Source organism: Rhopalosiphum maidis, chromosome 2 (genome assembly GCF_003676215.2).
Source record: "Rhopalosiphum maidis isolate BTI-1 chromosome 2, ASM367621v3, whole genome shotgun sequence".
In the NCBI taxonomy this organism is placed as follows: domain Eukaryota; kingdom Metazoa; phylum Arthropoda; class Insecta; order Hemiptera; family Aphididae; genus Rhopalosiphum; species Rhopalosiphum maidis.
In genome coordinates this window covers 15,600,424-15,624,640 of record NC_040878.1, presented here as the reverse complement: position 1 = coordinate 15,624,640, position 24,217 = coordinate 15,600,424, and the positions used below count along the sequence as shown (strand labels likewise).

The 24,217-nt window shown below is 31.3% G+C and overlaps 1 long non-coding RNA gene across 1 annotated transcript in view; it reads left to right on the top strand.

Annotated features, from left to right (window-relative positions):
- The first annotated feature begins 3,791 nt into the window (after positions 1-3,791).
- Positions 3,792-24,217, top strand: part of LOC113550882 — a 38,360-nt gene continuing 17,934 nt past the window's right edge. The window contains exons 1-2 of the long non-coding RNA XR_003405083.1: positions 3,792-3,959; positions 22,562-22,643. This is a non-coding gene — a long non-coding RNA (uncharacterized LOC113550882). The remainder of the gene's footprint in view (positions 3,960-22,561; positions 22,644-24,217) is intronic.

Genomic DNA, 24,217 nt, shown 5'->3' with positions numbered 1-24,217 from the left:
AGTATTTTAAATTATATAATACACAGTATTTCCGTATATATAATTAAATAAATTAAATTGAACACGGGCGGCCATCATAAACTCGCAATAACTGTTAAGAATTTCTTAACGTTTGTCTAATAATAATATATAAAGACGTTGTAACATTAATAATATTCAACTGAGAAGATGGTTGTTTTTTAAGAATAATAAAATATAAAATATTTGTATTATATCTATAATATATATGAATAATAAATATTTCAAAATATACATTATTAATTAAATTTTATGAACGCCGTTCAACGACCGAAATGTCATTATTATCAAATTGATACAATACAACAAACGAAAAAACATTTGTACTCCTATATAATTACAATGTGTAATATGCTGTATAGGTAGCTATGTGTTTTAAATTTAAATAATTAAGATGGTAATATTATTAATTAGTTGAACGAATAGATTTTCACGCTTAAACCTGCATAATGAATTAATTCATACGTTCATACGTCTAATTTGAATTATAATTAATAATAATGAACCTTTATAATATACTATGTACAAGAAGTATATATATACTAGAAAATGTATAACTATATTGTACATAATATTATTATATATGATCACATGATGTTTATTATATTTCTATAACACTTCCTATTTTGTATATACATTATTCCTGATACAGTCAAACCTATATTATGTTATAAGTAGTATAATTATAATTATAAGTACATAATAAACATGAATTTTTTATGCATTTATTATAGAGCCAGAAAAAAAAATTATACAATTTAATATAGAAAAAATTAATTTTTAACACTTGTTACTATAAATATATTTGATAATATATATGAATAATACATATCAATACGTATTTCAATAATTTATTGGTAATGCATTAACTAAATTTTATTTTCAAATAAAATACTCGTATATTTAAAATTACTATATGTTATTATTTATGGTTCTTTTATTTTTCGATCATAAATTTTCCGCCTTAATCATAAATATTAATAAGTTATCAATAATAACGAATATTTTTGATTTAATGAAATGCGTATATTGTATATTTTTATTGTGTACAAATTAAATATAGGTTCCTATTACAATATTTGATAAATCATAGCATTTGAAAATGATATTGTGAGTGGAACTTGATTCAGATATCTAATTTAAAAAGTGCAATTTTCATATAATTTATCATATAATTATAAGTTAAAATATGTTATGTTGCCCACTTGATTGTAAGAATTTTTTATTAACGAATAAATATTTTCAAACTGTATAATATATAGGTAGATATACCTGCTAAACACCATAATTACAGAAGTGGTATTATAAACTTTGTACTCAAATTTCAAGTTTTAAAATTCAAATAAATTAATTTTAAATTTATTTAAAAATTATAAGAAATTTCAAATATAAAAGAAACAACTGCTCACGTTTTAAATGTCCTATTGTTTTGTATACAAGATTCAAAAAACTGGTCAAAATTAATATTTTTAAATTTTAACTTTTTACGATTATTATTTACTGAGTTATAACTGGTATCTGATGTAAAAATAACAAATAATCAAAATGCTGATTAAAACAGTAAATTTAAATTATATTGAGTACAGAACGGTACTTAATAAAATTTAAGAAAATATCATAAGTATACAAAGGTACTTATGATCTTTTCTCAAACCATTCGATGTATAGTGTTATATACACGGAAAGACGACTATGAAAATCAAAACATGACTATTGTTTCGACGAGTTTAAATAGTTAGGTACATTCGTGGTTTAAACAATATTATTACAACTATTTATTTAATTTAATTATTTACTCGATTTATGAGTTACTGTGGTAGTGATCGTTTTGTTTGTATATGACGTATGTATAATCTATATACTATATAGCGCTTATTAGATTGCAACTCATTGCATAATTATTTAAAATGTCAGAGTTTTATAATTCATCATAATGTACGTCACACGATATATATAACCGTTCGAAAACGGTCATTAGACTAATTTGTAACTGATTAACGATAATATTATATACATATTAAATACTTAACATTATAAAGCAGTCAGCTGCGGTTTTTATCAATTCTGTTATTGTTCTATGTAGGTGTTAAAGTATGCATACAATAATTAAGAGTTTCCAACCTTATTGAACACCTGTTCAATGTATTAAGTACCCACACGTATCTATATAGTATTTCTTTTTTTAATTATAGCACCTAATACGTAAAACGGTCATATAGGTTTTTGTTGATTCTCTGCGCGTCAGAGATACAACGGATTTTTGCATATATATTATCTGTGTACACACATGACACGTATATGATATATATTATATACGCGTACGTACACAATCGTTTGAGCAATAAACGTGAATCCAATTACGCTTGAAATGAGTTTCAATTTTCATAATACATAAAGTCGTAAAAATGTTATACGCCCATATTATACATAATAAATATAACGTTAATACAACTCAATTAATTTTATTATTCATATATTTCCTTACAGATTCCTTTGGAATCTTATCTCAAAGGTATACATTTGTGCCTAGATAATATACAATGCTAACATAATATTTGCGTGTAAACATAATATAGTTTAATTAAAACTATTATGATTATCAGTTAATTTGACCATTTAATGTAAGTTACGTGTTAAGAAATATAAGCAAAGATAGCTTTAGCGTTCCAAAGTATATATTTAATATAAGTACTCGTTTTATATTTATTTAAATATATAGTTCAATAATTGAGCGTCACGCACTCAAACGAATATGGTTATTTCTCAATACATTTAGTTTTTCACCATTTCGTGAAACATTTTCATTGAATATATAAGATTATACAATGATCACCCGACGCACACACTATGATATTTTGATTTTTATATTCGTTCTTACACCACAAAACTCGTTCGAAATACTGTTTGTTGTAGTTATTTTGATACATACAATGCATGCATCACTTTTTAAAACCTACCCCCCTCCCACGCGGTTACTATAAATCGCGTTTGGAATATAGGGGGAATTTTCTCTTTATCATCGCGATGACCTGATTTCGGGGACAAAAGGTGTTTTTTTTTCTTTCAGAGAACTCAAGACATATAAAAAATATTGTAATATGCACGCGGGCGTGTGTTTCGGATATTATATTTTGTACGTAACTTACACCTATACGCGCGCAGCGATTGGACCACCTGAACGCGTGATATAATTTCGTTACGACCGTAACTGAGTGCGGTGAACAACGCAAACACATACATAAAGTATAACAATAATATATATATATATATATAGGTAAATAATACGTAGTGTTTTGTGAGGAGCGTAGTTTTTTGTCGTTGTCGCGATGCTTATTGTTTCGGAGCTCAGAGCAAAAAACTCGGCCGCGAGAACGAAAAGGGTTAAAGAATTCTTTTGAAACGTCTCGTGTCGACCAAGACAATGCAGTCGTCAAAGGTGTATAGGTCGGCGGTGGCAGGTATACCCTGTGGTTGTCCACGTAATGTGCGGTGAGAAAGGGGTCACTGGGCCACGCCACAATGTTTATTGCGACTGGGCCATTATTACGAGGGAGCGACGTTTAAAAAGAAAAAACGAATAAATTTGTCTCCAAAAATAAAAAAAAAATACCCGATTCTGATATAAAGGATATTATTTTATGTGGGTCAAGAGAAAACGACAGTCTACCGTCGTCGTCGACCAATCGGCGACGGTCTCGCGTTTTTCTTATAGGTGGATAGGCTCGACGACGATGACCATTATTATTATTATCACTGTATCTCACGACCTGCAAAGCCCTTCTCGATCGGCACACTACTTATCGTCGCGTATTCGGCATTTGGTATTCGAGCAGAACGCTGCCTGCTAAATCTCCCGTGCAACCTGCCACAACGCTGCATCCGAAGAACACAGGACCTGCACTGGACACAACCATCGCCGCCCCGCGGACCCGTCGTTCAAGGTGAGTGCAATTTCGTACGGTTAAAATAATATGATATCGCGATATTATATATACAAGCCCGCGTTACACTTATTGACGACGGTCAATAAATCATTATGAAATATTAATCCGTTAATGATTAGGCCAGTTCGGAGGTACTCGCATCGTATTCCGCGGCGGCATCGGCTCTCGGTCGCGATGCTGGTGAACGTATATAAATAGAATAGGTTTTCATTTCGGCCGAGTTCCAGAACACCGTGTCTAGCAAACTCGCGTGGGAGTTCTGTGCATAGGTCTCTCGGCGGAGTCTCCCCGGAGACGTGCTACAGGTGGATTACGAGGAACGCGCGTGTATTTATATATATATATATGTTTGTGACATATGTCCTGATATAGTATTTACAATATTTATTCGCCGGTGCAGCAGCGATGAGTTTTCGCGAACTTCGCTACCCGCCGCAGCCGACTCTGTCGCCATCTGGGCGATCGGATATCCCGTCATCCCCGAGGGTGGTTTGCGGACAGAGCGAGAGAGAGGAAAGGCGACACGGCGTCCGCGCGCGTCGTCCGGTCGTGGCGGCAGGTCGAGGGGTACGCTCCGCTACCATTGTCCTCGCGACCGGCGCGCGACTCCTCCTATCCGGCATGGCGCCCGGCGGCGGTCGGCTTGGCCATCGCCGCCGTCGCCGACACCATTACACAACGCCGTCGCCGAGATTTCGCGACCACGATGGAAGGATCGGCCGGTGTCGCGCCATGATTTTTTTGCAGACTAAACGAAAATTGGTGCCGGACGCGGTTATGATGGTTTATTTTGTTTATCTGCAGAAGCCCACGGACGATATATTTTAAGAAAAAAATAATCACATGTGCTGGGCTTTAGGGCTTTCTATGCACTTTAGGTGATTATGTATAGGTACTTACAACATCGGGTAATCACTAAAAATAAAAATCACGTTTTCACAAATGATGCATTTTTTATTCTATTTACAAGGAGTGGGTAAAGATTATACAGTCGCTGGACATTTATTGATGTATACCTACTGGAATTGAAATTTGAACTCTTGGCAGTCGCGTTATTATATACTTAAGTACTTACTGATAATATTACGACGATAACCTATAGATATTATAGTCTCTAATATTGGTTATAAATGTATAATATTATAAATATGTATGATGTGTTTAGAATTTTTTTATTTATATATATATATATAAAGATAGATAATATGGTTTTAGATAAAATATAATTTGAAATTAATAAACTTGACTATATATTATATACTGATTAACATTTTATGTTTGTTTACATTTACATTTTATTTAATTGTATTTAAATTGAACAACTCTTTTCTAAATCGATGTATAGGTATATATTATATTTAAATATTCAATAGATTAATATATATATATATATATATATATATATATATATATCCTAAAGCTATTATCCTTGGAATTATAAATTAAAACAAGTTAGAAAATTTAATACTTAAAATTTTTGTATCGATATATCAATTATGTTTAAAAAAAAAATCATCTACTTAGAAAAATGGGAGAAAATATTTTTTATCAGGACAGTCTACAAATTTCTTGAAACATCTAAGTATTTAAACATACAACTGGAGATTGGCCTTATTATAGCTTATAAAGTTACTCGGTATCTTTATAATTTATAGATTATTTTGCGTCCAATTCTGCGCCAACATAACTAAACTTTTAATTGTTTTGTTTTACGGTTTTTTGCGATGTTAATTTTTGTTATTGACTGAAAACAGCAAGAACGGATCGATTTCGTTCGTTTTAATTTTTTCAAAAATTCTCTCAAAATTTAGATTTAGAGACTTACTTGGTACTTAGACAGTTAGTCTATATCAAATCCAACGGAAGCCGGCCTACGGGTGTCATGTATATATAGGTACACATACAATCGTGGCTAAGGAGATATAGTCGATAATGTTTGTATTGGCAGTTGGCACTATATAATATACCTGATGATTGACGAGGAGTCGCAGCTGATGCACGCGAGTTTCCGATATCGCGTGTATACATAACATAAATACAGTATTATATATAAATATACATAATATATTATTCTTTTGCTGCAGGACGACACGTATAGAACATTTTTATGCGTTCAGAGTGTGCACGCGCGCGTATGTAGCCAGACCGTCATTTGAATATTATAAACGGTGTTTTCTAAGTCCACGCACTAGACGTATAAAATAGTCGGTCGTCGTTTTTACGACCGTTTTTATGGGGAAGTTTACGCGCAGTCAATGTACATATAAAATACACATTTCATATAATATATATACATACATAATACGTATAAAGCGTCAATGACGCAGTTGCGGTTAATCAAAGTCTGTATTTGACTTGCATCCTGCAAAGTGCATCGTACATAATATCAGGTCAATACTTACGTAGTACTTATATAATATAGGTATTGACATGTTAAATGCAAATATCTAATATGCCGACGAACTGAATTTTAAGAGGACGTCTCACCTGGATGCACTGTCTTCGTCTCACAAACGAATTATTAATATTTAGCAAATTTATATGTATATAGGTACACGAAAAGTAAATAATAACTCATTTAGTTTAATTGGTTTATAATGTGTATAAATTAGAGTGAATTGACTTACAGTTTTCAAATGTAATGGCAAGAATATTATCTATAGGTATCTACGTTTTTTTAATATTTTTGTTTAATAGCATGTTATAGAAAAACAAGTAAAGTATTATTATAATTTCATAGTTGACATTTTCGCTTCTGAAATTTAAATTTGATAACCCGTGTTAATTTATTTTAACATTTATATGGTCCGGAACTCAACGTCTCACTCGTTCATCTAAAATTATTATGCGAGTTCGTACATAGAATCGAATTTTCTCTTGATATTATTCATGGCCTAAGATTAATCTTGATTTTGGATATATGTATATATGATATACATTGCAATGTATGAAAAAAATATTGAAAAATGAAAACATTGCTCTCGACCTTATAACGTATTGCCTTCGTTTGCCTTCTTTAATTCAAGTTATTCTCAACCCATTTGATTTAATCTCTCCAGCGTATATGGTATATATATGCTTATCGAAAATATAAATTTCAAATTTTTGAATAACTATTACAACCAAAATGTTATTATACATCTGGTATTCTAGTGGTGTACTTTTTATTTTGATCTAAAAGGATTTAAGACTGATCATTACTGTACACACGTGACAATACGTCACACATTGCCGTCACACACCTGTTCGGTTATATTAGCAGTTAGTAATATACTATCGTATTGTTAAAACTTTTACACGGCAATAGATTACCTATTGCTTTTTTCTAGCTGCGACGACGGAAGGTCTGCAGTAGATCTCTTCTTATATCATATCTATCATAATATTATTGGAAATCTATTCTTTTTCTATTTTCGATAACAGTTAATCAATTTCGTACTATTTCTTACCTATTATTCTGGACGGCGTTTGCGCAGGCACACACATTAAACAATCGCCGGATATGTCGCGACACTACATCATCACTTCACGGTATCTACTTCGATAAGAATACTTCACTCCCGACACGTGACCGCGCACTTCACGCGTAATCGCGTACCGAACTCGCCTTCACCTGAAAATCATAAGACATTCGTGTTTATTATTTGTGCATTATGACAAATAAAATAATACCTAAATACGTAGAAAACAGATGTAAAAAATATTTAGTATCTATCCCTGACAAAAATCGTAAATTATTATTAACATTTATTGCATCCAGATATTTAAAACATATATTTTTTTTAAATTATAATATATTATATACGTCATACGTTTCATACGTTATACTATATACCTACACACTCTACATAAATATTGCAGATCATTCCTCTGCAGCATTCAAACTGCAAGTTATAAATATTTTATACAATTCATTATTATAGATAGGTCGTATATAACATATAACTTGTAGATTATTTCGTTCGTGTGAACTTCAGATGTGATATACTCTTATTAATATAGTATTGTTAACTAAAATTTATAAAATTCTTCAAAACTTTATTACATTATTTATTTATAAAAAGAAATTTTAATCAAAATGTCTATATATAAAAAAAAATGATTCGTGTGCCGGAACATCATATTTAATTTTTTATTATTTATCTTACAGGGTTTTATTTATTCGTAGCGGTAATTTCATTTTATATATCTATACATAGTATAAATGAGATGGATAAAGTTTAATACCGCACGTGGAACATCGTAGTCTGTACTCAATGGGACTAGCTCTTATCGTGGTTAGATTAGATCCATGTTCACCATCGCGCTGCTTTACGCGAAAATTCTTCTCCCCGAAAGTTTAGTAATACGATTATAGCGGCTTCAATAGGTAGTCATTGTAGTGTAAACAAAGGGGGAAATAATCCCATTTTTGTTCGCCAACTGTAAATTAAACTCGGGTACGTGTACAATAATACAGCTTATACTAACGGCGTTTTTGAGATCGCGTATAACGTTTAAAACATTATTAATAAAACGCTAAGTGTTTAATTTTTTTTTTTTTTTTAACGAAAATAATAGCCGACCCAGGTTGTTATTTTTATATACGTTGTATTTCAACCGAACATTGTATCTCTAGTATATCACTTTGTAGATAAATAAACCCATATAATATATCGCGTTTAAAAATTTTGACTTTAAAATCCTTAATTTAACTAACGACGACTAATGAGTCGTTCTTTTTTTATTATTCTTTTTTCGTTTATTAGTTCATATTAGTTTCGACTTGATGTATTATACAACCTAACCAACCCAAGTACCTAACCGTATCTATCATGCCTTTTGCAGCATAGATCAATGATTCGAGTTTCTCGTATTGAAATTTTCTCATAGTATTCCTAAATGTATATTGTTTAAATACCAATACAGTGAAATCCACGTTAATCGATGACTTCGAAAAAAACTATTTTATCTTATACGTATATTTATATTCACTTGTACAGTTACGATCTACGTTCATTATATAGCTATATGTATATTAAAAACTGTAGGTCTTTCAAAATCGTTGTATAGGTACCTCTTCCTATACGTATATATTATTATGTACGGGCAATATTTATCGCTATAGATGATATCTGCTGGCATATCCGGCACAGGTATACATATATCGTTCCATGCGTCATGTATATAGTCCGCGGCGTATTATATTATGACTTTGACTTACGACGTTAACCGAGACCGATAGAACACAAATGGTGTACTTACAACAAAGACCTAAAGCGGCAAACGTCCGTCGCGTATTCGAATAATATAAACGTCATAAAATAACGGGTTGTCTATACAATTGCATATATGTATAATAATATAATTATTGTATTGTATAGGAGCGACGTCGTAAAATATATTTTTACGAGATATCGTATTTCTGTGGGCACGGTTTCAGACTTTAGCTGCTCTCTTATCTTTGTACAATACCTATTTATAGCAGGTAAATACGAGACTTTATCATTATTCCGTATCGTATCCATTCAAAATAAACGGGCGATAAAATTGTATGAGATAGTATGAAGATAGTATGAAGATACGAATACGAAAGTTTGGCTGTAATTTTTTTCGAAACAACGACTGCAATGCCTCCACACATTTTAGCTTAATTTCCTTACACTTGATTATATCACTTTGTTAAGAACTTGCACGCAAATTAAATACCACTGCTCTCCAGTGGAATGTTCGGAGTGGTCAATTACACGGTATATATTTTGTACTTATAATTATTATTTATTTGTATAGATCTGATTACACATAACAATAGTATACATTACTTCATATTACTCTCATAATAAATAGGGCCACATTATATTAATATTATTTAGAATCAATTTCGTTCTTTTAATCCTACGAAAATATCATGATGATTGCGATGATCCTTTTTAGTTTCCCACATATTCATTGTGAATTGATTTTATCTCTCACATTATTTTTATATTTTGTTGAAATCATGTGGTTATCTCAGATATTTCAGGCTATTTGCGCCTATGATCTGCAGAGTTTTACTTTTTGCAGCCCGGAAACGTACGTACATTATGTGCGTTGATAACAGTTATAGTAGTATTATAGGCGAATTATATTCCGTAGATATTAATTTGTATGAGTATATAGTATGTGTTTATATACATATACATTATACATATACTATCGCAAAATATTACGAATTTTACTCCCTCTCCTCGGAAGAATTGAATATTTTTCATTTGGTTTCGGTACATTTCTATCACAAGAGTAAAATATACGAAAATCGTTGCTGATGTAATAATATTATCTCGTGATGCACGTATGATGGGATAGCACGCGCGAAATATTCAATTCAGTCGTTTACGACTTGGTTTTATATACTTTCGAGTTTGGCCTTGACCCCCGTGGCTGCATCGGACAGTGTTATTATTACTGTACGGACGATGGTGGGGTGTCAAAAATCGAAATATTTTCATCGTCTATCGTTTTTTCTGAACGGAAACGCCGCCGTCGTGTCGCGCCCCGTCGAGACTTTTGCAGCCTCGCTGTGTCATTTTTACGACCAAAATAAATATGCATACGAATTACGACGTAAAATATAATAATATATCGGTACTTTAATATACAATACTCATTAAATCGCATATGCATCTAGAAAATTGATTCATTATTAATCATATATCTATAGGGTATTTATTCCCATCAATAATTTTATTTCAATTTATATTTTTGACACGTCATGTCGTATAAAAATGATATCGGAAATATTTATTACGATTTTGACTATAGTCTTAAAATTAAAACGAGATGTTCTTATTTGTAGGACTGATTAATATATTAGTAATTTTTTTTTTTATAAACGTTGAATTATTAATTTAAATTTGGAGTATGTTCTGCGAGTTGTATATAATATACATAATGGACAGAACAAACAACACAGCGAATATCCTGTGACAGTGTTTGTGACGCATACGCATTACGCATGTGATATTTTATGTGTCTGTGCGCATCAGAATTTTATATATCGGCTCATAATACCGCGGCATAGGTGCTGCAATGACGCTGAAATTGCGCTAGTTCGGTGACGTCATGAAGACGATAAAAACGGTTTTTACGATGCACCCCGAATGCGACTATTATATTTTATATGCGCCTAACGTAGGTCAGGTTTGTGACTACAGACGGCGTTCGCATTTGAATAAGTACTATATGTCTATATTTATCACCGACGTCGGTCCTGAAAATTTCGTTTGATCTTTGTGGTGTCCGATCTACGGGATAGTTATTTGTACAAATATTCTATAAATTTACCTACATTTATAATACATATATACATACGCTTTTTTATATAATATAAACCTAGTGTATGCCAGGATATTATAAAAAATGGCTGTCTCTATAAATGCATTTTTAATGATGAATTAAATGAGGTTTTCATAATATTTAATTTGTTTTTTTTTTATTTCCTGATGAAATGTGTATATCTAATTTTGATGGCTCCCAAAAATTTTCTAAATTTCTAATTGTCCACTAATATCAATTGGTGACTTCTATACTTTATTTAAAGTATTGTAGTATATATACGACGTATACTCTACTTTATTTTACTATTACGTTGCGAATCTGAAGAACTTTGCAGTATACCAAAAGGTATAGGTATAAAACATATACTATACTCATTTCACTGCCATGAGACTACGATCGTGGGCGTGGAGAAATACCCTGATCGAAATAAACTATTTTTCGTATACAGATTTAAAACACTTTTCCAAAGTCGGGCGCCCGTATAATTTATAAACCACTCGGGGAAATCATCAATATACACACTCCATTAGGTTATCCGACTCGTCTCTGTACACACATACTCACATCACTTTGATATATATTTATAAGTTCGAGACTGACTTGGAATAATGTATTGAAAGACATCGTGGCGAATAGCGCTCATATATATATATATAGGAATTGCCCCTGTTTCGGTATAATGGTGCGCTGTAGTGTATACAAAGGAACTTGTGCGAAACTTTAATTCCGAAGAAATTCTTTGAAAACTAACGAAATTCGTTCCGCATCATTCGTACTGGGTTTAATGTAACATATAAGTCTGTATAAGTATAATATATTTCTCCAAACTCTCATTATATACATTATATTACTGAGGGACGTACGGCGACAGCTTTTGCGTATATTATTTAATATAATCCCCTCGACGAGCGATAACTACACATACACAGGCGCACACACACACACACGCACGTATTGTATAAACTTTGAAACTTCAAAACGCGTCGTACTCACATAATAATAATATAAAACAAATATATGTTCAGTCAAAACGCGTAGCTGCTGTAGAGCCGAAGAATTTAATAAAAACTGTTTCGATTTGCAACGATACATTACTATACAAATGTTATAGATATGACGGTGCGATATATATATACACATAAATAAAACAATAAAGTATACACACATGGCTGGTGGGATTTATGGTTTATTGTTGCATACTTGCATATTGTGTACGGGCCGTGCGCGTAAAAAAATTACAATTTCATAAGTCGAAACGATCATTGTTTTTACTATGTATTGTTATAATGTATCGATCTGATAATCGTAATAACTATAACGTGTCCGCATAGTGCATATGTAATGTACCATACGATGTTAAGGAATTGAAGCCATTATTTAAGGAGTGGAAAATTACTTACAGACGCCTTAAATAATTACCGTTGAGCATCTAAAAATGATAATATAGCTTTTAATTTTCGGCACAGATGTTTTGATCGATCGACGACTACAGTATATGCGTATACATTTAGCTTGTTTTATATTTTTCCTAAAATTATATTTTTGAGTAAATGATATAACGTGATCACCCGTTTTTCAAACGTAATATATATTATATGTAAACTCGTCATTCGGTCCTTTAGATCTAGTTGAATTACAGATCACGTTCAATCAAACTCGGCTCTTAGACAGACAACTTATGTCTTAGTAAAATAGTAACATAACATAAAATATTCAAAGCGAGATGAACGAAAAGCTAATCCGTTTCATAAATCGTTTTATAAACGATTTATCTGAGTATATAAAATATGAGGTACATTAAAAATAACGGAGAAGTTTTAAAGAGTTTATAATAGTGATAAAATAGGTACATAAAGGGAATGAAAACTGAAATTAAGTTATATAGGAATTTATTTTAAACTATTAATTGTATTGAATGGTTATAATAATTGGAATGAGATGAAACACGGAAGAGTGTTTGAATTTTGGAAAAATATAAAGGTACAAAATAGTTAATTCCGGTAAAAAAAATCGGGTGTGTGTCTATGTATAGACATCAAAAAAAAAAGAGAGAAATCGGATGTCCGTTTCGTGTCGACATGAGAATAATGTTTAATTTGTAAACATATAGGTTGAGTATACTAAAGGAATCGATTTTGTTGCCGCTAAAGCCTTAATCAGTCCTTAGGAAGATTGGGATACCATTATATCAGGACGTCCACCAGTGTTGAGCGAAATACTATGAAATAAATACATATTTTTTTTTTTTATAGATGTCCATATAAGCGCAAACGACATACTATATAGAAATTATGATTTTAGTATGATACATTTTCGTTGAATCAAAAATGGTTGATGACAAAATTGTCATTTCTCTGTTCTTTATACGAAGTAGATGTTATATATACAGTTTTTCTCTCGTGTTACTTTTGAAAAAAAAAATAACAAAATAAATGTCCTCCAACAAAAATCTTATCCGGGCTTCGCGGCGAAAACTCAGACTTGTACAGGCGAATGATAAGATAAAAAAACCGTTCGGAGTCACTGATTGCGATGTCTATTTGAAAAAGAGGAGGCCATTTACGCAAACGACATACGTATATATGAGACTGAAAATCCTAAAAAATAATCTCGCGATCGAATTGTTGAAGCGATCTTATATATATATATATCGTATGTCATTCCACACACACACACACACACACACACACACACACACACATTCTCGAATATTTATATATATATATAAAAGAGTGTGTGCACGGCAAAGTCGGTCGTATCTCCTTGCAGCAGCAAAACAATCGAAGTTAGTGAGGGGCTTATAAGCTCGACCGATTTTCCCTCGATGGAAAGGCGTACGCACACGTGAATAAAGGTAGATAGGTTAGGTATATATATTTTATATTATATTACACGACGTGTGTATATATATATATATATATATATAATATATACGTGTATGTTCAGATGAGTTAAAAAAAAAAAAAAACTGGGCGTTTTCGGAAATGTCGTCTTTTGGGGAGAGGAGAGCACGCTGCATCGCGTATGTACATTTATTGTAACCCTCTTCGAAAGTACCCTCTCGCACCCTTTCACCCTCGAATAGTCAAATCTCTCTCTCCACCCTTCGCCGACGTATATATTAAACATATACCCCTGCTATTTTATACATATAGGTATGCATCACATATATTCGTATTACATCGTCGTGCGTTGATAATAATAATAGTAATAATAATAATATATACGCGCGTATGCCCGGCGCGGCCCCTTTTCCAGTCCGACGACTAGACGGCTTTCGATGGTCGTTCGACCGAAACGAAATGAGTTTCACGTGCCCATAACAGCAGCAGTAGGAGCACAAATCGACGGCTACCATTTATATTGTATTACGAGTGGGTACAATGTACTATATATGCTATAATTTCCACCGCGACACGAAACGTATATATATATATATATATATATATATAGTAGTTATAACTATTGTACATTTTCGTTTCCTTATTATATACTAACACTACCGTGGTGGTGGTAGGGTATCGTGAGTGGTATACCTACCTATATGATCGACAAGTCATGATTTAGTATTTATTCTCGTGCACGTGGCAGCAGTTTTTGATGAGTATCTATAATGATTTGAATAATTAGTATACAGATACATAGCTATTATACATAAGTGATCTAACGATAACGGATCATGAGTCCTCGATCTCGCATATATTATATTATAGTAATTGCGTGATAACAGTAATTGTATGTTTTAAAGCAATAAGCATTAAAATATTCGTTTATTCACTCAATTGAACTGATCACTTAAAAATCAAAATATGAGATAATATAATTGTATAAACTTCATTTATAACGTATATATACATTTATACGTTTAAAAATGTGACGTCAACGTAGGTACTTTAGCTAATAATAATAGTACAATTTGGATATAATACATGATACGATAATACCAGACATATTATACATTATTCACCAATTATATTTATTTAAATATGGTCAGCATTGTGGACACGAATATATAATTTTTCCCATTCGTTTCGAACCAAAATACTGACAACTAAAATAGATAAATTATTATAAAAATATTTATACTAAAAAATAATAACAAATATCGATTTTACAGTGTTTTCATACATACTTACATTGTAATATTATACTACAGTCTATTTATACCCCATTAAATGATAAAATTCACTGACCATATAGCACAAGAAATATACAAACAATAAACACATATATATGGAAATCCGCACGTATTTTTATAGTTTTAAAAACGTTGACACACTGTGTATTTATGTACGGCCTTGTCAAACGACTTTCGACAGTATGCAGTCGTATACTGCAGTCTTCATCAATAAAACAAAACATAAAGCACACTATAAAAATATACTGAAACTTAATTTCTCCTATCATTGCAATAATATAGTATTAAATACTTATATACGAGTGTATAGCAATATATGCAGTTCTTAAACTGCGATATTATATTATATGCGTTATTATTGTTATATGCTTATATTATACGCGTGGATTCATTGATATAATTATTGTTCTATAAACATTTAATTGATTGTATACGATTGTCGCGAGTTGTAACAGTGTGCAACGTCTTTAAGCGAAATATTTCATAAATATAAACCAAGTACTTAATGATTGTACTTAAACCACTGCATTTGGGTCAGATCAATAAAAAATAAATATTATTTTTCGAGTTAATTGGCCAACAATATTCGTTAAAGACGATAATAATTCCGATCTTGATTTATTTGCCATTAACCAATTGTTGTTATTGCGTATAATATACCGTTATATATCAAGTGTCTACTTATAAAAGCTATATATTATAATAATCGTAATATCATTTATTTTTAATTTAAAAACTGATTTAATTAATTAATTAATATATTATAATATTTTTTAAATTTGCGCTTTAAATAACTTGTGTAAAAGGTTGCATAAATATACACTATCGATTTATAATATTATATATTATAATGGGGTATTGTGGTATTTTATAGATTATGTATATATACTTATCATGTTTAGTGCAATTAAAACATTATATTTATTATTAACCATTAGGATTAAGATTTTAAGGAAATATAATTAATGAAAATCGTTTAAAATGTGAAAAAAATAAACAAAATCATTTACTTTAAAATTAACTTTGATAAACGCATAATTAACTTTATCTGGTAAATTAAAATTTTATCGATACGTCTATCAACGATAATAAAACACACCAATGTGAGTACTTTCTAGTCATTCGAATTTAAAGGTAATTTTAAACATAGACCGACAAGGCATTGTCTTCGTATGTTCTTATAGGTTTATACTGTAAATACATATAAATCTATTGTGTTCAATTTATAATGTAACATTTTATATAAAAGGCATTTATAGGTAAAAATTTAGTTTAAAAATTATTTAAGTATAGAACAGACAGATTTTTGTAAAAGAGTTATTTTCTAACATAATCAAACAAAGGAATCATTTGTCTTCAAATTTAAACCTTACTCATTATTTAGTACTAAAATTTAAAATATATACTGATTTATATTATACATGTGACAAATGTATATCCGTATATGGTTCAAGTTTAAAACTGTTTATTTGAAAATAGTTTTAATAATTTCCATTAGGTATTAAATAAAATTTAGATGCCATGTACCTAATTAGTGCATGTTCGTATCGTAATATATATTGAGAGATCGAAACGAAAATAAATATAAACACTTTAAATAATTTAAAGGTAATCTTATGAATTAATTTGAAAAAATTATCTGAATAAAAATAACATATAGGTATATTTTTTTAAACTTTATAACCGAGAAACGTGTTGGATATTTATTGAAATTGTCTCGGATTTGACACTTTATAATATTATAAATATGCGCAATAAATTTATGAAGCAGTAAAAAAAATAAAATAATAATAATATTAAGGGTAATGAATAATAATCAAATGGTGACAGTGCATCGAAACCATACTTTTTTTTTATTTTATTTCCAAGTAGTAATGGCACTAAATGTTGTACGTAAAAAACGATCGTATAAAATGTATGATATTATGTAAGTACCTATATTTATTATATTGATTGGCGTCAGACGACCAAATAATCTTCGTTTTTATTATATTATGTACCTATATCTGAACACAGACTATTGCACAGTTATTAGATGGAATTTTAGGTCATTTTCGTTTTTCACGTTTGAAAAGATATACCAAAATGGAGAAACGTGTTTCAGGTATTATCAGTATTTTGAAATGGAATTATTATGCTTTGCATGTTTTGACGCCTTTCAAAAACATTTTGTGCTAATGTCGTTTCAAATATCTTTTATTTAATATTATTAGAGTATTTAAAGAGTGTTTGTTTGTAAAAAAAACTAATGCCGCGCCTATAATAATAAAACTGATTAAGATTTTTTCAGATTAACAATAAATTCAGCTATTTTATTTTACTATTTGTGTTATAAAAAGCAATATTCCTAATAATGGTCATTAATTTGATCAATCGTTATACAGTTGAATATGGTATAATATGTTAACATTTGTCACATGTATATGACCTAATAAATATTGATATACAATTAGAATAGGTCTTTTACAAATAGGTTTTATGTATTTTTTTTCTACAATGAAGTCTTTTAGTGTTTTGGTAAAGTATACTATTCTTGTGACTTCCGGTGTGCTAAATATATCACCCCAAAAATATCATCATATTCATAATAATGGTATAAACATACCACCAGTATAATCGTTTTACGTTCAGTACGCGCGCACTAGGGTAGGGAAAACAAAAATGTCTTCTGAAATATTCCAAAATCTTTGTATTGCCTATGCGTATTATCTGCGATTCCCTCGCAAGCCCCCCTGACGCAGTAAACTCGATCTCGCGTTTTACGATCCAACGGTGACAATGCACGTCAAAACAAATTTCAAGATTTATTTTCTCAAATCCCTCCCCGTCGTGCAGCTTCTTATTTTAAGGGAGGGACTGTAGTTGTCCGTATTTCAACGAGAACGGCTGTAGCTATATATATGCACAATATATACGTGTTGCGTATATTATACTCATATCACATATTTTGTGCTTGTTCTTTTCATACATATTGTAATCGTATTATTATTAGACTCACCTCGCATTATATACGCATGTGCATATATATCATATACACTTATTATATTATTATTTTATTATTATGGGTACAACGAAACGTTTGGGGGGGTATTGCTTCGATCGTCTTGTGACCGCACCTGCGGCGCACGCTGTCACATTTTATCCGGAACCATTTTGTCTCTGCGACATATAATATAGCGCGCCGGAACAGTTACAAATTTCACTCAAAAGACATGGCCACTGGTCACTACCTACGTATAATATGTAACTGATAAACAATAATATGCGTAAATCAAATCGACAAAAACAGACATGGACCACGTGTGAGATGGAGCCACATGTAAGGAAAATAAAAATTACATTCATAATAATAAATACAATACTAAGACATTAAATGGAAGTTTTATACATATGGTTTAGGACGCAAACCGACAGTTTAGAAAATCACCGTATTTGAAAATATATAAATTATATGCGCTCGTCTGGCAAGAATGCAAAATTTGGAACGAAAAGTAATATGCAATATTATAAATGTGTACTATAATAATAATGGTATGACATGCATACCGCCTGTATGCGCTTCATCACATAAACGGATATGCATAGGTACAGGAGTGTAAGAATCGTCCTAGTTTGTATATTTTTGCGTATAAACAGTGGTATAATTAATGTGTTAGGTGATGGACTAGTCCCATATATACGTAGATCCGAGTCGAGTAGAAAAATAAATCGAAAACTGTGTAATATATGAATATTGCAGTTTTATATTTAAACGCGAGTATCAGAGTCTACGCTCATAAGACCTGACTTAATTTGGATGGTTTAATTTTTTCTGCAGAGACATATGGTATCGTTATGTAAGCTCAAGAACCATCTAATTGCCGATTAAACAATTAATAATTTACTTTGAAAGTTAAATAAGTATATGCTATATAATATATTATTTAGTTTATGTTAAATTTTGTTTCGGCTGTAGAAAGATCAGTAAAAGTCTGTTTATATTTAGGCAGACGGTGACTGTCTAACCTCTCAAATCAGGCAAAAACATATATATATATATATCTAAATTTTGACATTACGAACAAATATAGTAAAAAACTTAGCAGTTTCCTTAAAATGCATTGGCCAAAATTACTCGAGCGGTGATTAGGTAACTAAATCGTCTACATATTTATTATAGTATCTAAAGGCTAGAAGTTGGTAGTCTATTCTACGATACTCATAATTTTCTTACAGAAAAATTATAAAACAAGTATTTTTCGAATGATACACATATGCATTCGTAATACAATATTTACCAACGATTTAGAAAATTAATTATTAACGTGTAAAATGTACATTATATTATTATATTATTATTTTACATTCATGAATAAATAATGATTGAATAATTGTATTCATAGCTGGTTATTCATATACCGTATCTAATATTTACAACAGCGAAACTATGATCAAATTATTGATACAGCGATAAGGATAACTAAAATATTCTCATAACATGTCTATAGCGGTACTACAGAGAGCGCAAATTTCGTTTTTTTTTTCTAAATACGCAATAATAAATAAGCTACAGCACTGCTCTCGATGGCTATGACAAGTCATCATATCATAATCATTATTACCATCATGTACTTATGTACCATGTAGGTATAGTGTACACCGTTAGCTTCCGAGACAATACGCGTATAGTTTATTCATTAATATTTGTATAATTATGTGGACATATAGATGTATATATAATTATATATGTATATTATTATATCATTATAACATTAACGCGTGTGTGTAATGCGCGCTCCGAATAATTGCGATGTCGGTCGTTAAAAATATCACGTTTTATGATCATAGATGTTTTAAAAGTTGTTAAGTAAATATTTATGCATTTTTAAACCGTCGTTAACTTTATGGTATCTAATATGTACGTAACACCACGGCAGTAGCACATTTTGTAATGTGCCCGTTAACGACGTATATATATATATTACATTCGTTCAAAAGGCGAATCGGTTTTTTTTCATACCATTTGTATTCGATATTTATACGCCACATAGGTGTACTACTACGTATCTGCGTATATATAACCCGTACACGCGCTCATTGTTTATTTTAATTTTTATATATTTGGTATTACGTTTAATGAGTGGAGAAAAGCCCGCGAGCCACGTCTTATAATACACACTCGTTTTATGCACTGCGATGACGATAATACACTGCAGACGAGTTTAAGCGCATCATTAAATGTATATATTATACATGCACTGCGCAACGAACGATGCCGATTTCTCAACCGTATTTATATATATATATATTATGTACATAAATATCTATAATATGTATTTTATAAGTATCGCGTTAATATCACGTCACGCAAAAAGTGTTTTTAATTCATTTTCCGCGTTTGGATCGAAGCGATAACAATCGAATCGAACAACATTATAGCAGTAATATAATGTGTTATTGTACGAATAGAGATAACGATCCACGCATATTATTTTCCGAAAAACCGCCTGCACTCGTATAATAAACGAGTGGTTCTGTATTCGTCGATAAATTATTTTCAAAATTTTATTTTTTGAAATGTGATGTCGAAAAATAACTACTGTATCAGAAAGCCGCGCGTAATCGCGTGTTTAGCTAATTTTTATTTTTTTAATCAAAACGATTGTTTTTTATTGGAAGACGGCCGGTTTCTTGATCTAATGTGTGAGTTTTTTTTAAATCTACTTGTTATTTTTCTCGTTTCGTTAAGTATTCAAACATTAAGTGGATAGTTATTGTGAGGGTAAATTAAGGTATTTAAAGAAGAAGGCGTTTTAGAGGGTACTATAATTGTGTATCATATACATATAGGAACCCCCGCTTAGCGAGGGGGATGTGTATACGATGCAACTACCCAGTACCCGTGCATAAATAAATACATTCGAAGGTGCAGTTATGCTGCTGCGGAGCTTTACGCCGATAACCTTTTTGATTTTTCAATGACACGCGCGTATTTTTTAGGCGGGGTCGAAGAAAAGAAATCCCATTCGGATCTGCGTTTGCGATAAAACGCTGCAGTTGTATTATATATAGGTACATATACCCTCCAGCAGGATATCGAAAAGCAAATAATGCTGCACGCGCGCACATCAAGTCCTATACGCATTTTATATACAGTTGCCGCTTTCCGTTCTGACAATATATCCGTCGCGTGCTGTATATAATAGAGATATCATCCCCGGGGGGTACTGCGGCAGGCACGCGCAAAACTCTCGACTTACGCGAGCACACACGCGCGCGCGAGTATGATATTATGATGCATTACTGTATTAGTATTCCGAAACCGCCCTTTCGTTATCAGCGTAGAGACGTTTTCGCGGGATAAGTGCTGCAATTCGTAGTCATTTCCTCGCCACGGGCGGCTTCGCGTGGAATCCCAGCCAATTACCGGATGCAAATTTTAAACCAGCCCGGATTCCCCGGAGACTCACGGTTTGTCTTCAGCCAATGTGTATACGTATATCGTATAATATACCTATGGATATTATATATACGAGTTCGGCGATGATGGAGCCGTTTTAGAAACCTCGGAAAATGTAGTGATGTCGTTCTCTATCTAACTCTCGCATTGCCGCCCGCGGAAATCGCGCGATTTTCCGACCTTATTCAAATTTTTATAATTTTTTTTTTTTATTTTTGAACCTCGGCTAATTTATTTATTTAAACGAATTATTCTCGAAATATCTCCTAGCGATCTTTATATACCTGCAGTTTGTAAACGCGCGTCATAATTTCGATAGAGAACGATTATAATTTTCGTCATAATATATATACGACGTGCGATGACAAAAAGATTTTTTTTAAACGGATCACCCTAAAAAACCACTGGGAATTATAAGCCTCTTTAAATAGCCGTCCGTATTCAGTTTCTGGTCTAGAAAGATGTGCGTGTAAACATATTTTTGAGTTTTCGAAAAAAAAAAATCACATACTTGAAAAACATACTTAGATTTTCGATTTAAGTGACGTTTTTTTTGAGTGGGCCAATATTTATGGGACGATCATTGTGTGTTTGTCTATATTATAATATTGTTACTATTATATCTATAAATACTATATTACAAGGTATACATGCGTGTGTATCGTGTATTTACTATATAAGTACACACTATGTGGGTAATAAAATAATGTATTTATTTGATTTTAGATGCCGTCGAAAAAGTGTGAAATTATCCGAGGAATGGTTATCATCAAGCGTTAAGGACACTGACAAAATCGGACAAATACATGTAGGTTTAATATACTATAATATATACATACAATAATTTTATAATATTATGTCGAGTTCTTCGTAAATACATTTATATAATATATACAGTGTTAAAAACACTCGGGCTATATTCACTACAGGGACTTAAGTTTTTATAGTATTATATTTTTCGTTAAATTTATTTTCTATATATGTATGTCATTATATATTTTCGCTAGAATTTTAATATACATACATAAATATTGAACGAAAAACTAATAGTCTATTATATATTTATATTATAAATACATATTACATATACTACTATTCAACTAATAAAATATTAGTTTAATAGGTATTCGATATTTATATGATTTATCTGTTGTAAAGGTATACCAAAATTGAAATTATATTAAAATATGAAATTAAAAATGAGTAGGTAATGTTATAAAACAAAATCTAAACCAAAAAAAAAAAAATACGGAACCTATATAATATACTTATGTACAATATTTTTTCACCTTGTACAAAAATTGAGTTGGACAATAATACTGGCATAACGAATCATATGGTATACACGCTTACATAATATCAATTTATTGGTTTAATACAACCTATTGCTATCAACTGAAAGTTGTACATTTTAAGTATTTTACATACTAAAAAGTCGTTTAAATTTAATTTTGAAATTTGATACCGATTTCTTAGATAGTATATATATATATATTAAATTCAACTATTTTTCACAATAATGCACATTAAATTCCGAAACAGCATATAACATATTTATATATTGTATATATTGCAAAGTTATATGCGATACTATACGCATATCAACTATTTTTTTCTTTTTCGCGTGATACGAGTGTGCATTTTTTTTATTCAATGTAATTTCCAACTTTCGAGGGGCGCTTATATTATAGGAAAGTTTTCATTGTTGACGAGGCGGTGGCGGAGGGCCACGCAGCTGTTTCGCGCGGTCGTTTTCGACACGCGGCGCTGCTGCGACTCGACTCGAGAACGCTCATTACGTTATTCCATTACATTATTCCCTCTAACGCATTTACACACACACACACACATATATATATATATATATATATATACCTATATGTCCTTTATATATATGTGTGTGTGTATACGCACTTAAAAAAAAAAGAAAATAACTCGAAAAAGCGAGTGTGCGCCATAAAGCATTACGAACGCAAACGTCGCGATGATTATATATATACTCTGTGTAAAAATAGGGAGCTGCACGAGTAAAAAAATTTATATAATATACCGTATCTCGCTGATACACTTGGGTATTTTGTCATTTTATTATTTTCCCCTCTTCTATACCGGCGATTTCCATTTGCGTGAAATAATGCAAACGACGTTGCGAGTCGGAGTGCTTGGTGCAGTGGTTACACTCAGTCTATAATGATATACAGCTAGTACGTATATAATAAACCCGATAATATCATACAACAACAATAATACGCTCATTATCGTTTACGCGATAAGAATAATTTGCCGCGACGGTCGTATATACAGTTTATAAGTAAATACGGCACCCCGGAACCGAACGACAGTTTTTCTCGTTATCGTAACGATGAGAATATAGGTCTGCAG